Genomic DNA, 16,400 nt, shown 5'->3' with positions numbered 1-16,400 from the left:
CTATGGTTCCAGATTTCTTTCCTAGGGTTTCTATCTCCAGTGTTGCCTCACTTTGAGTTTTCTTTATTGTGTCTACTTCCCTTTTTAGGTCTAGTATGGTTTTGTTCATTTCCATCACCTGTTTGTATGTTTTTTCCTCTTTTTCTGTAAGGACTTCTACCTGTTTGATTGTGTTTTCCTGTTTTTCTTTAAGGACTTGTAACTCTTTAGCAGTGTTCTCCTGTATTTCTTTAAGTGATTTATTAAAGTCCTTCTTGATGTCCTCTACCATCATCATGAGATATGCTTTTAAATCTAGGTCTAGGTTTTCGGGTGTGTTGGGGTGCCCTGGACTGGGCGAAGTGGGAGTGCTGGGTTCTGATGATGGTGAGTGGTCTTGGTTCCTGTTAGTAGGATTCGTACGTTTACCTTTTGCCATCTTGTAATCTCTGGAGTTAGTAGTTATAGTTGACTCTGTTTAGAGATTGTTCTTCTGGTGATTCTGTTACCGTCTCTCAGCAGACCTGGGAGACAGATTCTCTCCTCTGAGTTTCAGTGCTCAGAGCACTCTCTGCTGGCAAGCTCTCTTACAGGGAAGGTGCGCAGATATCTTGTTTTTGGACCTCCTCCTGGTCGAAGAAGAAGGCCTAAAACAGGGCCTTTCTCAGAAGCTGTGTTGCTTTGGCAGTTCCCAGAAGCTGTCAGCTTCTGTGGTGCAGACTCTCACCTGTGCAGACTAAATTCCTAAGCTCCAGGGAGTCCTGGAACCAAGATGGAGACCCTTGCTTCTGAGGCTGAGGCCGCCTCCCGAGCCAGGCGGACACCTGTCCTCTGGTCCGGACGGTGGCCGGCTGTCTGCAGCCTGCAAAGTGTACTGCCTCAGCGGCTCTGTGCTTCCGCCTGTCCCAGAAGCTGTCCGGTTCTCTGGCGCACCCTCTAACCTGTTCAGACTAATTTCCTAAGTTCTGCTGAGTCCCGGAACCAAGATGGCGACCGCTGCTGCTGTGGCTGAGGCTGCCTCCCGAGCCAGGCGGACACCTGTCCTCTGGTCCGGACGGTGGCCGGCTGTCTGCAGCCTGCCAAGGGTGCTGCCTCAGCGGCTCTGTGCTTCCGCCTGTCCCAGAAGCTGTCCGGTTCTCTGGTGCACCCTCTAACCTGTTCAGTCTAGTTTCCTAGGTCCCGCGGAGTCCCGGAACCCAGATGGCGACCACTGCTGCTGAGCGATAATATAGAATCTTGCTGAGGTAAGCTATATAAATCCTATTTGTAATTAGCTGAAGGAAATCTGAAGTTAGTGCAGTTCTTTGCACATGACTTTAATGGAAGAAAAATACAATTTAGTTGAATAGACTTAGGCAAAACCCTTTTGAAATAAGTAAATAATCAGTTATTTCTGTCAGAAAAAAAAAAAAAGAAGGTGTGAGAGGTTAATGAAATCGCTCAGTCAGTAAAGGGCTTATCCCATAACCATGATATATTCTATTTGCAGCTGAAGAACCCCAAGTAAAATACCAGGCAGTACTATACATCTGTAACAACAAGAATGGTAGGCATGGGGGAGACTGGGGAAGGAGAAGAAGCAGATCCTTAGATTTCATTGGCTACTCAGCCCAATCCATAGGTGACCTTTGTGTATGAAAATCAATCTTACGTAACACCAAAGTGGAGAGGGAGACATCTGATACTAATGTTTCACTTCTATACGTACACGCCAAAATTTTACTCACTCATGAATTTCAATACATTCACATGTAGGCAGACATGCACATGTAACTGCATGTGCACATGCACACACGTGCACACATATACACACCATGCACATGGTACACACATATACATGCAGGCAAAATTCATACACATAAAATAGTATTTTTCATTACAGTCCCTCATATGAGACAGCTTACTTTACATTTTGGGTAATATGATAGTATTTATTAATGAACAAGTCCATTTGGGAGAAATTTGATGTGGAAGCATTTGTTTACTAGTTGTACCGAGTTTATCTTTGTTCATTAGAACGAGTGTAATAGAATCCTTATTATTTCCTTCATGGGATGTGTACTTAATTGGAAAGTTAATTTAATAAATGATTATTAAAATTCCAGAGGATATTTGTGAAGAGTACTCTACTGAAATTAATTGAAATGTAGATGTAATACTAGCACTCAGGAAGCTGAGGCAGGAAAATCAGAAATTCAAACTACTCTAGGATATTGAGCAAGACCCTGCCTCAAAAAAAAAAAAATCAAGCAGAAATATGTCTCTGTCTCTGTCTGTCTCTATCTCTGTCTCTCTCTGTCTCTCTCTCTCTCACTCTCTCTCTCTCTCTCTCTCTCTCTCTCTCTCTCTCACACACACACACACACATATACACACACAACTAATTTTCATGTAATCCTTCGAAAATAATCCATAGTAGTTATTTTGAAGCTAAGTTGCATGTTTCCAAGGCTTGGAAACTTTTATTTTAAAAACATTAATATAACCCTCATCTTTCATTCACTCTTTGTATCTTGCTTTCCTAGTCCTTCATCAAGGATGCAGGTGAATCCAACCTTGGAATCTACATTGGCATTAAGTTAGACAGAGGTGTCCCAGCACAGTTAGGCTGGCTTCTGTGATCAACAATGCCTTTTCTGCCTGTTTCATAAAGTACTTGCTTTTTTTCATTCTGTCACTGAGATAACGCTTGATTCTCTACTATTTCACAGCAAAAGCCCGATTCACTTCAACTGAACGTAACTTGAGTGAAGTTAGGCACACTCAACAATCAACAATCACATGAAGATTCTTCTCAGGAGCTATATAACCCTTCTTATTCTGTTTAGGTCTTCCCTTTGCATCTATAGACACAGTAAAGGAGAGAAAACCATCTTTTCTTCTACCTGTCTAATCACTGATTAAATAGTTAATTAATTTAATACAGAATATTGTTTTATACTTTGTTGGGACTGTTTGCATTCCAAAAAACAATAATTTGAATTCAGTTTCATATCTAAATAAAAAATATCATTTAAATTTTAAAAAGAAAAACAGCAATCTATCACATGACTGACAGGAAGAGTTTGAGCTCAAAGAAAGTTGACATTTCACATAGAGTGGGGCAAAGTCTGACAAGACTGTTATGTATAAAAACACAGAATATAAAACACGTATCTAATAAATAGGAAAATTCAGTATGTACTTCAATGCTGAATTTCAAAAATACCAAGAAATATATTTAATTGTTTAAGGTATAATAAGATGAATGGACAAAATCAGTTTTTAAAGATTTTCTTAAAATGATCTATTTTTACAGAAATTAGAGAATATTGGACAATGCTAAGTGTTACAGTATTAAAATTTAAAAAAAAAATTAAGCACTTCAAAAATGGAAAAGCATTCAAAACTGTGAAGTAACCAAGAAACTATCAGCTTCATGCTATTGTTGGAAGACTATGATTTCATTAAAGAAAAGAAAAGAAAAAAAGAAAAGAAAAGAAAAGAAAAGAAAAGAAGAGAAGAGAAACTAAATGTGTAATGGGAAATATCTGTCCAAAATTCTCCTGAAAACAAGAAGTGATTATTCATGAACTTCTTCAAACAAGCAGAGACATATCTAAAGTTTCTAAAACTTCTGAAACATTCAATGTAAAAGTGTTGACTTCTAACAAAGTCATGGATTCTGGGCCATTCCTGCCTTAGGAAGCCCATCACTGTGTTGGTTGTCACAGAGAGATTTGTGATTGTGACCTACATTCCATAAAGAAGACTATAAGTTGATATCTAAGAATCCTGGCATTAAAGTAAATGAGTCAGGTTTGACTAAAAATGACAAAGTCAGTACAAAATAAAGACTCTACAGATATCTACAGATAATCTCAAGTTCTGAAGAAGAATGAGAACTGTCTCCCAATACAGCTTCCTATGAGGACATTGTCTACAGTGATTTGGTTTATCCTTATATGGTAGATTCGTTGAAGTAAGGTGACCTTTTTAGTCTACAAGCATTGCATGAACACAAGCCACATTGGAAAAAACAAAAACCAAAAAACTAAATTTGTAGCTGATGCCGATTAAGATTAAATCCTATTCTGCAATCTAGTGTTACATGAGATTAGGTTTTGAGTGTCTACTGAAGCTTTGAGTAGCTTACATATAGCTAGGTAACTAGGAATTGTGGCTGGATGGTATCCTGTGGCAAACTGTAGTTTTCAAATATCATGTAAGAGGAACCACCCACTTTCCACATTTTTATCAAAAGTAGAATGCAATAACCTTGCACTTGTGGCTAGAATTATCTTGCAAACTCAATTTTGATCAATGATATAAGTTGTTAAAATGGCCTTGAATGTCTTCTAAGGACACATCAAGAGAAACTACTTAGCTTCTGCCTTCTTTCTTCTTTTTCTCTCTTTCCCTTTATTTCTATGCATACTACATTTTAGACTCTGAGGAACTGAGGCCTTATGGAATGAGGACATACAAGTACTCCATACCTACCTCCCACTCAGGCTTTCTCATAAATCCTTCCACACAGCATTCAGGCAAGTCACCAAAGGAGCTTCCAAATAACATTAGCACATAACAGCCCAATCCATCTTAAGTATTAATGTTCTCCAACATGAGGTGTTAGGAATCATGGATTGGAGAATCATGCCATCCTCCTATGAACATTACCACAAAAATCTCACCCTCAGAATTTATGCACTTGACTAAATGATAACTGTAGCATTCCTTAAGTTTAGAAATAATTTACAACATAGCCATTGACAATTAAAGGAACAGAGAGTGAAAATGGGTATTATTAAAGAAATATTCGTACTCAACTACTGAGGTAACTCCATTTTCACCTTATGTTCATTCATCTGATGATCGATTATTGCAAGTGAAGAATGACTTGAGACTAAGCACTGACAACCTAAAGCTAACGAATGACAAGAGAGAACCTCATAGGCAGTCACAAAAGAATAACTGGAGCTGACAAAAATATAGTTGCACCACAGGAATATATAGATTAAGGGCTTAGCAGAGCAGTGCAAGCTGCCTTCAAAAATGTGAAGGGCTGTCATGTGGAAGATGGATTAGACTTGTACTGTAGGGCTCTCGAGAGCAGAACTAATACCTCCTGTTGGTTGGTCTAGGGGAAGAGATTTTTATACCTAATAAAAGGAGGTATTTTCCTGTAATCACAGGAATAAAGACTGCTTCTTCAGAAAGTGTTTCTGTGAAATTTTTCTTTTGTAGAAAGCATGGATATTATAATGATGTGACTTCTTGAGGCTTGTTTTATAGAAAACACTAAGAGTAGATGTCTAAATATATTCTATGTATGCGATTGTATGTAAGTCTGAAACAATTTATCAACCACCACTATTCTTATAATAATATATAGTCATTCATTTGGATTGTGGGAAAGTTAAAAGAGAAATAATTATATATCATATTTCAATGACTTTATTTTTAAAGGACAACAAAATACTGTATAACTACATGTAACTCAACATACTAAATAGAAATTACATTGAAGTTTTAGTAAATCATCTATGTGAGAAGATATATCAACTGTAAACTATGCTATATTGCCTAAATATTTTAGACATATTTGTAAAAATTAGATTTGTGTAAAGTTATGTTTGTGCATATTAGCTCTCCTAATAATGACTTGGTTAGCTGTCTGTACATAGAACCAACATAAGAAATAAAAAATAAATCAATAGGACACAATTTGATGATCCACTGTAGAAGGAATCACAAGAAATCTACTAGCAGATATTTGCAACTTAAGATTTTATACTGTATTTACATAAATAGGGAAGGAAGAGAATGATAACCAACTCAAAGGTACTTACTAGTTATGGTCTTCACCAAATTAATCACATTATTTGCATTATCATGATATATTAGTTAGGGTTTTACTGCTGTGAACAGATACCATGTGCAAGGAGATCCTGTAGGAGGACAAGCAATCTCAATTGTTCTGGACCCCTGAGATCTTTCAAACAATGGACCACCAAACAAACAGCATGAGACTGGTAAGAGGCTCCCCAAGACATATGCAGTGGAGGGCTTCTGGGTCTGTGATTATTTAGAGATGATGCACCTAACCCTCAAGAGACAGGAGACTCCAGGGAGTTTAGAAGTCAGGTGCGGGGGTTGGGGGGGGGCGCATCAACATGGAGATGTGGTGGGGTGAGGAGGAGTTGTGGGATGTGGAGCAGTCAAAGGGTGGATGGGGGTCGGGGAATGGAATCTGGAATGTAAAAAAATAAATTTAAATTAAATTAAAATGAAAAAGTCTATCCTTGTAACTACCTGTTCTCCAGTTTTACTACTTTTTCATGATCTGCTTCATTGTTAAATGTTTGTATAGCATGTACACATGTATAAATATTAGTGTGTTGTATGGATAGGAAATCCTAAGAGTTCACAAATGAGTATTAATATAAATAATTCTACTAATAGAAATAATTCAGTTTTTATTGAGGAAGTGCAAATTTTTATGCCCTATGATTCTTTAATTCCATCATTTTCTTGTCTTATGCCAGGTACAATTTTGTGCTAGGTTTACTATTGAGAGTTACCAGATTGCTAATGGAGAAAATTGAATAAATAAAACTGTATATTTTACCTCTTTCTTATTTTCCACTACTGGGGACTGAATCTCATACAGGATAGGAAAGCACTCATTCTCAGTCTTCTACAAACACAAAAACGCACACACAACACACACACACACACACACAGACACCACCCCCATTCACACATGCATCACACACCACACATATAAACAGACACACACACATACATTACACAACACACACATACACAGACACACACACACACACTTTTCATTCCTTGAAACTTTCATCAATGTCTACACTGTATCTTTGTCACATCCACCCCAATGCCTTTCGTCCAACTTTTTCAGGCACCTTACAAATTCAGCATTTAAAAAAAATTAGCCCTGTTCATTTGCACTTGAATGTGGATCTACTAGAATGCTAACAGTAAATTCCACTAAAAAAACACAAAAAAACAAAAACAAACAAACAAACAAAAACCAACAACAACAGCAAAAACAATGGATTGGGAGTGCCTGGCTTCTGTCTGCAGGTTTGTTTGTTTGATTTTTGTTTGTTTTCATTTTTTTTCCATTTCTTTTTCAACCTAAAATTATCTTTGGAACCATTGTATCTTTTGCATTAGTAAACATTCTCACAATCTACAATTTAGCATATCTTCTAAGCATAAAATTGAAAGACTAAGTCTTTTATTTTTGTTTGTATTTCATTTTATAACATAGTTTATTGATTTCTTTTGTTTTAGAGTTTTTTGCATGCATGCAGAGATACCCAGTCACTTTTGCCATCCTGTTTCTACATCTTCTGTTTTTCTCCCTCCTTCCCACAGAGCTATTGCTCATGCTATGTATATTTGAATATTTTGTGACCACTAGGATAAACCAGTACACTAAATGTAGTCATTATTTAGAAATCTTGGACACCACAGTGGATAGACAACAGAAAAACAAGGTTCCTATTCTCCAGATCTATCAATACTCAATGATTCAGAGGTAAAAGCTGTGGCTTTGTTGTTGATTGACTTTTGATAGGGTTTTTTTTTGTTTTTTGTTTTTTGTTTTTGTTTTTGTTTTTGTTTTTGTTTTTGTTTTTTTGTCATTCCAGTCTAGACAACTAGATATGCTATAAGCTATTGAGTCTCGAGAATGGATTTCTTTGCCCTTTACCCAACCATTGGGCTCTTTTTTTCTCTCTCTCTCTCTTTTTTTTCTTTTTTTTTATTAGATATTTTCTTTATTTACATTTCAAATGGTATCCTGAAAGTTCCCTATACCCTCCCACTGTCCTGCTCCCCTACCCACCCAATCCTACATCTCGGACCTGTTATCGCCCTGTACTGGGGCATATAAAGTTTGCAAGACCAAGGGGTCTCTCTTCCCAATGATGGCCAACTAGGCCATTTTCTGCTACATATGCGGCTAGAGACATGAGCTCTGGGGATACTAGTTAGTTCATATTGTTGTTCCACCTATAGGGTTGCAGATCTCTTCCTTGGGTACTTTCTCTAGCTCCTCCATTGGGGGCCCTGTGTTCCATCCTATAGATGACTGTGAGCATCCATTTCTATATTTGCCAGGCACTGGAATAGCCTCACAAGAGACATCTATATCAGGGTCCTTTCAGCAAAATCTTGCTGGCATATGCAATAGTGTCTGGGTATGGTGGCTGATTATGGGATGGATAAACCCTGGTCGGGTAGTCTCTAGATGGTCCATTCTTTCGCCTTAGCTCCAAACTTTTCTCTCTAACTCCTTCCATGGGTATTTTGTTCCCTAATCTAAGAAGGAATGAAGTATCCACACTTTGATCTTCGATCTTCTTGATTTTCTTGTGTTTTGCAAATTGTATCTTGGATATTCCTAGCTTCTAGGCTAACACCCACTTATCAGTGAGTGCATAACAAGTGACTTGTTTTGTGATTGGGTTACCTCATGAAGGATGATATTCTCCAGATACATCCATTTGCCCAAGAATTTCATAAATTCGTTGTTTTTAATAGATGAGTAGTACTCCATTCTGTAAATGTACCACATTTTCTGTATCCATTCCTCTGTTGAGGGACATCTGGGTTCTTTCCAGCTTCTGGCTATTATAAATAAGGCTGCTGTGAACATAGTGGAGCATATGTCCTTATTACTAGTTGGAACATCTTCTGGGTATATGCCCAGGAGAGGTATTGCTGGATCTTCCAGAAGTACTATGTCCAGTTTTCTGAGGAACCCCCAGACTGATTTCCAGAGCCATTTGGCTCTGACATATTGAAATTGTTCTCTTCAATAATGTTCCCTAAATCTCAGGGAGGATCTTATAAATATCTTTTTTAACATTAGGGCTGCAATCATGGCTTATTCTTTGTATCCTGGGCTTCTACAGGTCTTTGCAGTACTGTCCCTTTTAAAGAAAGTTCAGCTCTCATCTCTGGAGAAGAACATACAAAGATATTTAGAAGGGGGGTTGCTGCTGTAAATTTATTTAAATATTGGTAATAAAATCTCTACCCACACACTTCATTTTCTAAGGAGTGCCACAGAGACAGTGTCTTAAGGTAGATTACATTTTCCCTGAATCAAAGGGGTTTCAAAATATGATTTTTGAAGAAGAAATATATTTATAAAGCCCTCATATTAACAAATGATTACTAAATTTTTATAATTTTATAATCCATGATACCATTCACATTCAGTTACCTCTCATCCTTAAAAATAAATAAAATATTTAACAACATGAGTTATATAACTAGACTTTATATGGCCAGCATTCAAACTGAAAATTGGCTTAGATAATTTCAAATTCTCCTTAGCTGAAGAATTTATTTACCTCTGTAGTAACCATTAAGAATTCACAAGTGTTCTTGAGTAGATATGAGATGGACTTATTACTGTGTAAAATGTCCTTACACAAGTCTTGATATCTTACAATCATTTTCCTTCATATCCTTGCCTGCCCTTTGGGTAATATTAACTATTTAACTTGTTTTCAAATGCAGAAATTGTTAAATCTGCTAAAAGCTCATGGTAGAATGATCAGTCAAGTTTGGAAAAACAGTATTCTAGAGTCAGATACCATCCTCATGTCTGCCTTCCTTGAGAGTTTGTTCCTCAGCATCCCACATCTTCCTAATTCTCTCACTATGTCAAGGCACTCCCCCATACCATTATATTTTCTTTTCTTTACCTTATCCAACAGTTTTCCAATATCACATACCCAAGAAACAGTATTCTTGTATTTAGTTATTTTCATGTAAAATGGAAAAGACATACAGAATATTTTAATTATCAGGGAGCCTTAGTTCCTAGCATGCTTCATTTTCAGATAATATACAATATAACATTAAACCTGATAGTGTGTGTTCTGTTATTTCTAAAAGTGATGATTCCAAATTTGCAAGCTGTGTATTTAGACAAAATTAATATTTTCCTAGCTGGCAGTGGCTGTAATGGAAATTGTAATAAACGTACCATTCCCGATGTGTTGGCCTGGTGCCAGTGCAAGATAAGGCAGAGGAAACTGCTTAGTGTCACTTTCTTCATGAAGAAAAATGTCCATGGCTTCAAAGCAGTCATCACATTCTGTATTCCATAATTGTACCAAAGTGCATCTGACATTTCTTTTTTCAGGCATGAAAATTTGGAAAGAATAAAACCTTACAGTGAATGGTATCCATTCTTTAAAATATAAGAAAGTAACAGATGCAAGTAGATGAATACTGAACATTTCATTGTTCCTCATTAGATTGTTAGGATACTATGTGTTAAAAGTTTAGAATACTACTTGTTCTTAAGCCAAATATAACATAGGCATCTTCGATAAGTCCTCAAACTAAAGAAGTATGTTTTATATTTGTTCTAATTATTCATTCTATTCAGCATGTAATATGCTTAAAATTTTGTCAGCTTAAATTTACAGTCACAATCAATGTTTGGATATTTTAATGTAATCTTGTTTTATCTTGAGGTGCCATAGCGTTAAATTTTGAGGGGTATTGTCATTTCAGCATATTTAAAAATCTAGTATGAGTATTACATTTCCATGATCCTCCTCCCTTTTATCCTTCCTGTATATCTTCCCTAACTCCCTTCTAAGTTCTCCAATTTTATGAGTTTTCTTTTCTCTCCATTCATGTTTAATTTTCTCTACAGAGGTTTTACTTTCATTATGTCCCACTGGTCATTTGACAGCTTCAATTCCTAAGTGAATGAAATCCTATTCAATTAGTCATTTCCTATGCCTACACCTTGTAGAGTATTTTCTAAATTTTTTGCTAGGAGTTTCAGTATTTCAGGTTTCCTTTTGAGGTCTCTGATTCATTTAAAGTTAAGCTTTGTGCACTTTCATATATACAGGTTTAATTTCAATCTTCAGGGATGGGTTGTGAAGTTTACTAAGCCAAAGTAAGGACTAATATTTGGAACTCGGACAGTAAGATAAGGTTAGAGTGACTCAATAAGCTGGTTCCATGTTCAGATAAGGATCTCAGGTTATACTTGTCAATTGGATAAGGTGTGGGAAGAATAGGTTCAGGATATATAAGATTAACATACTAGAACACATGATTCACAACAATGCAAAACCTGAGGGATGGGGTCAGTGAAGGTGGAGCTAATCAGCCTGTTCCAGATCATATGATATCCAGATTAGGCCCACCTGATCATTTTGAGAGAGTGCACATGATATGTAAGCTGGATGAGCCTGGAGGAGTATAAATGGCATCAGTAGGCAGTATGTTCAATATAATATAATTCTGAGAACTGGGGAGGGATGTCCCATCCAGCAGGACCCAATTATTCATGGGTGTGAGGGGAACCGCAAACCTGAAGAGAAATGAGTGAGAAAGAGAAGCGGAGACCAAGGAGGATTCCTGTCAAGGTCTCAGTTTATTAGGTTGAAACGCCAGGTTTTAAGTACACAGCGAAGGGAAATAGGGAGGGGTTGAGGGGAAATTAACAAAGAACAAAAAAGTGGGCATCTGGGGACATGAAGGCCGAATTCAGACTGCAGGTGGGAGGCACTCTTAGTCCATCTCCAGAATGTAGAATCCTCCTTAACAGCCTTGGGTGTCAGGCTGGGCTAAGCACATAATGCATGTCCAAGATATAAGATACAATTTGCTAAATGCATGAAATTCAAGAAGAACGAAGACCAAAGTGTGGACAGTTTGCCCCTTCTTAGAAATGGGAACAAAACACCCATTGAAGGAGTTACAGAGACAAAATTTGGAGCTGTGACGAAAGGATGGACCATCTAGTGATTGCCATATGCAGGGATCCATCCCATAATCAGCTCCCAAACGCTGACACCATTGCATACACTAGCAAGATTTTGCTGAAAGGACCCAGATATAGCTGTTTCTTGTGAGACTATGCTGGGGCCTAGCAAATACAGAAGTGGATGATCACAGTCAGCTATTGGACGGGTCACATGGCCCCCAATGGAGGAGCTAGAAAAATTACCCAAGGAGCTAAAGGGAACTGCAACCCTATAGGTGGAACAACATTATGAACTAACCAATATCCCGGAGCTCTTGACTCTAGCTGCATATGTTCCAAAGATGGCCTAGTCGGCCATCACTGCAAAGAGAGGCCGATTGGACTTGCAAACTGTATATGCCCCAGTACAGGGGAATGCCAGGGCCAAAAAGGGGGAGTGGGTGGGTAGGGGATTGGGGGGGGTGGGTATGGTGGACTTTTGGGATAGCATTGAAAATGTAAACGAGGAAAATACCTAATTAAAAAAAAAAGAAGTCTTGGGAGTCAGGAAGAGATAAGGAAGAGGGGACTATAATTCAGCTTTTAGGGACTCTGGTGCCAGTAAAGGATAGGAAGAAGGAGGAGATGACTGGCTCTTTAGCACAAAGCCATTTGGCTTTTTAGGATGGGAAGCTGCGAAAGGCCCACTTTCTTACTGTATGGTCTCCAACAGAGGGAATAGGTACAGTACTGTTCAGGAAAATGACTAGAATGAACTGTGGACAGGGTATGACTACAGCTGAGGCATGTGGGCTGTTCGTGATACTGTTCTGCTAAAGTCACGTGAACCTACCAGAATGACCTCATAAACAATATTTGCAACAGGCACATAGCCTGAGGGTTAGAAAAGTCTCAGATGGAACAACAACAACAAAATGTTGTAGCGGTTAATGTACTTCTAAAGCACTTTTGACCACTGATGTTTCCTATAAACAAATACATGATTGAAATAAAAATAAGTACTTTGTAATAGGATAGACAACTTCAAACAGCAGGTTAGTACTCATTCAGTCTATTCCTGAGTGTTATATTTTAATCTTAATTGTAAATGTTGTACCAATACTTTAACTATTTACAGTTCTCTTTTATTGTCAGAGAAAGTTACATATATAATTTACATTTAAAAGTTGCATATTATGTGTAGAGAATTACATAGTCCCTTGTGTATGTGTTTGTGTGTAAGCATGTACCTATATGTGTGCAGTATAAGCATGTGTTTTATATTCTGAATTAAATTTGGGGTCTAATTATAGAACTGCTTGAATTCTACATTTGTCTTACATTTTTAGAGAGTTGACAATTGTTTTTCATTATGGTATTTGATATTACTCACTTATCTTATTGGTGTCTGGTATCTTATTGCATACCTCTTTTAAATTGAGCTGTTTTCAACTCATTTCTTGTAACCTAATGCAATCATTTCTTGTTTATTCTATTCCTACATATTATGAGATAATCACTTTAGATCTTCCTCATGAATCTCATAAATAACACTCCATAGTAGCATTCTGCCTTCTGTTATCTATTTTCTTTCTCTGTTCTCTTCATCATGTGTATCATACTTGTGTGTGTTTACATGCAACAATATATGTATGGCAGAAGATAACCCTGGCAGTAATTTCTTTCCATCTACAGTTGATCTCAGAAATTTATATCAGTTCTTGAAACTTGGCTTCATTTCTCTGGCTTACTTTGGATATATTTTAAATACTAACTTGAGATCATTGTCATGATTAAGGCAAAAGACAAATGGACAATAATTCTAGAATTTTTCTCTTTACCTCACTCTCTGCTCCATTTAAATCCCTTCATTTCCTTTAGACAGAAACAATTCTGGGTCAAAAAAGGAGAGGAATGGGTTGAAGAACTCATGGGGTGAACAGGAAGGGGGCAACATTTGTAATGTAAATAAATAACTAATAAAAAAGAAAGAAATTTAAATAGGGAACGTACTACTGAAAGGATTGGTATTGGTACAAGATAACCTAAGAGCAATTTCTAAGGACAAAGGATAATTATCCCTGAGTGACAAAGAAAAAAAATACACAAAGACAGGAAATAGAATATGAGGGACAAGTGGAAAGCAAAAAGGGAGAAGCCATAGAGGTATTTGTCCTAGAGGATCAAAGGACTGCTTCTGGATAGAGAGGTGACAGACATGGTGCATTGGAAAATGACAATTGATAAAGGTAAAAATAGAAACCCTGTCTTGGGATGATTTGGTTTGTTTGGATTGGGCATGTTAGTTAGTGATGCCAGAAAGGAGCTTTTGATTGGTAGACTTTAATACCTTGATAGCTGGGACTTGATAATCAGCCTGTTGGAGAGGAAATAAATAATAGGACAATAGATATTTTTTGGCATGCTTTAGGAAAGTAATCTATTGTCTCTAGCAAGAAAGAGGAAATAGAGGAGTGTCAAGGCCTGTCAGATTCATGTTTGCCATGCTTAGGCTGGCTAGAATCCCTTTAAATATTATAGACGGTATCTAGTAGTTTGAAAAAAGTGGCCCCATAGGAACAGCACTATTAGGAGGTATTGCCATGTTGGAGTAATTGTAGCCTTGTTTGTGGAAGTACATCACTGTGGTTGGGCTTTGAGTTTCAAATGCTAAAGTCAGACTCAGTGTGATTCTCTCTGGTGCCTGCCAATCTAGACTTAGACATCTCAGATTTTTTCCCCCTTACTATGTCTGCCTGCATGATGACATATTTCTTGCCATGATGAAAATGGACTGAACCTCTGATAGCACAAATTAAATGTTTTCTTTTATAAAAGTTGCCAAGGTCATGGTGTCTATTCAGAGCAATAGAACCTTGGCTAAGACACTAATTAACACCAGCCACATGTAATTTGAACAAATCATAATTATCTTCCAGCAAGCTAATATACATTTCTTGAAATATATATATAATGGATTAATAATTATCTGCATCATGATCCTATGAGTATGATTTTGTCTTTTTTTTTTTTTTTTTTTTTTGGCCAGGGTTTTCATTTTGTGTCCTGTTATGTTGGTAAGCTAACTTTTATAAGGAAGCTCCTGCATTTGGGTGTCTATATAGTAATTCATCAATTTAGTTCACTGTAGTTTGTTAAAACATAAACTCACACAAACACAAATGAGAGAGAGAGAGAGAGAGAGAATTCTGATACTGATACTATAATTTGGGGTCTTCACCCAGCTTTGAGCAAATACAACTTAAATATATACTGTCAAATAAACTTGTATGTACATGAGTGTGAGATGTATTGAATATGTAACTTCTTTTGGCTACCACTGACAGAGAAGCTCAGTTCCCTTGCTTGTAAGAAGCTGGTTGTTTCCTGAATAAATGACAAGTGAAAAATGAAATGAGACCTAAAACATAAAACAAGGTAGACATGATCATCTCAATATTAAGAACAGTATATTAATCTTCTGGCAGTCCATTTGCATAATTAAACTTTGTAAGATAACTTTTTTTTCTCTTGTGGGCAAAATCTAGAATAAGAGTCTTTGCTGAAGGCTTTTATTTGAGAGAAAAATCTGCTAATAATACCTCATATAAGTGCTATCAAGAATAGACCAACAGCGTAAAGTAACTATTGACTTAAATGAAGGCTTTATAATAATGTTTTGATCTTCAACATTCAAAACTTTAATATCTAAGTTTCAACTTTAATTGTCTTATATAACTTCCTCAAACCTACTCTAATGACTTATTTATTGTCTCTGTGTTTTCATAATCTTATAAGGACATTATTAGATGTACTATTGACATTCGATCTACATTTCCAATGAAAAAGTGTATCGCTTATCCAAATGAAAAGCCAAGTAGACAACATTATTGACAAGCCAAAATCAATAAAATTATATAAGTCATTAAAGTTAGCTACCCAGTCCTTTTCCAGCCTTGAAATACTTGAGGCACACAACTATATTATACCGCATTAAATAATCTGAAGAAGAAGAACTCAGGTTCAAGCCACACATTCAGAAGCTATACCAAATTGCAATTTTCTTTTGAGTATAGAGTAAGTTATAGATGCAATCAAATGTAAAGACATCGTTATGGCATATTGAACTATAAGGTCACTAAATTGTCTGCTCAAAATGGCCTCCACCTCCAAGATTTGTATTATACTTTGTTCATCATTTGAAGACAAATCTATTTAAATGCAAATGAACAACCATGAAGCAATGAAACCAAATTATACGCAAAGAATTCTAGTTGAAGAAATTGAGTGGTTTAGCATTTTCAATCAAATTCAAAAGTAGATTTGTTTGTTTTCAAAAACTCTAACCTGAAAATTTTAAACATGACTTTTCCAAAATAGTGATTGAATTACATTTCCTAATACCCCATAGCAATGTACTTCTGTCTTCATCATGTTCTCGTGCACTAGATATAATCCATCTCCCCAATTTATTCTCCAATGGGAATAAAAAAATGTCCAATAAAATACTTTATTTATGAGATTTTTAAGGACTCTGTATAGTAAAAAATAACAAAATTGAAAGCTATAAACTAGATGTAACAATTCACAGTAAGATCTCATTTGGACTGATAGCATAATAAACTAAGTGACATTCAGAAATATGTCCCTAATTAAGAAAAATTTAATAATA

Source organism: Mus musculus, chromosome 4 (assembly GCF_000001635.26).
Source record: "Mus musculus strain C57BL/6J chromosome 4, GRCm38.p6 C57BL/6J".
NCBI lineage: Eukaryota > Metazoa > Chordata > Mammalia > Rodentia > Muridae > Mus > Mus musculus.
Note: the sequence above shows the minus strand (reverse complement) of the source record.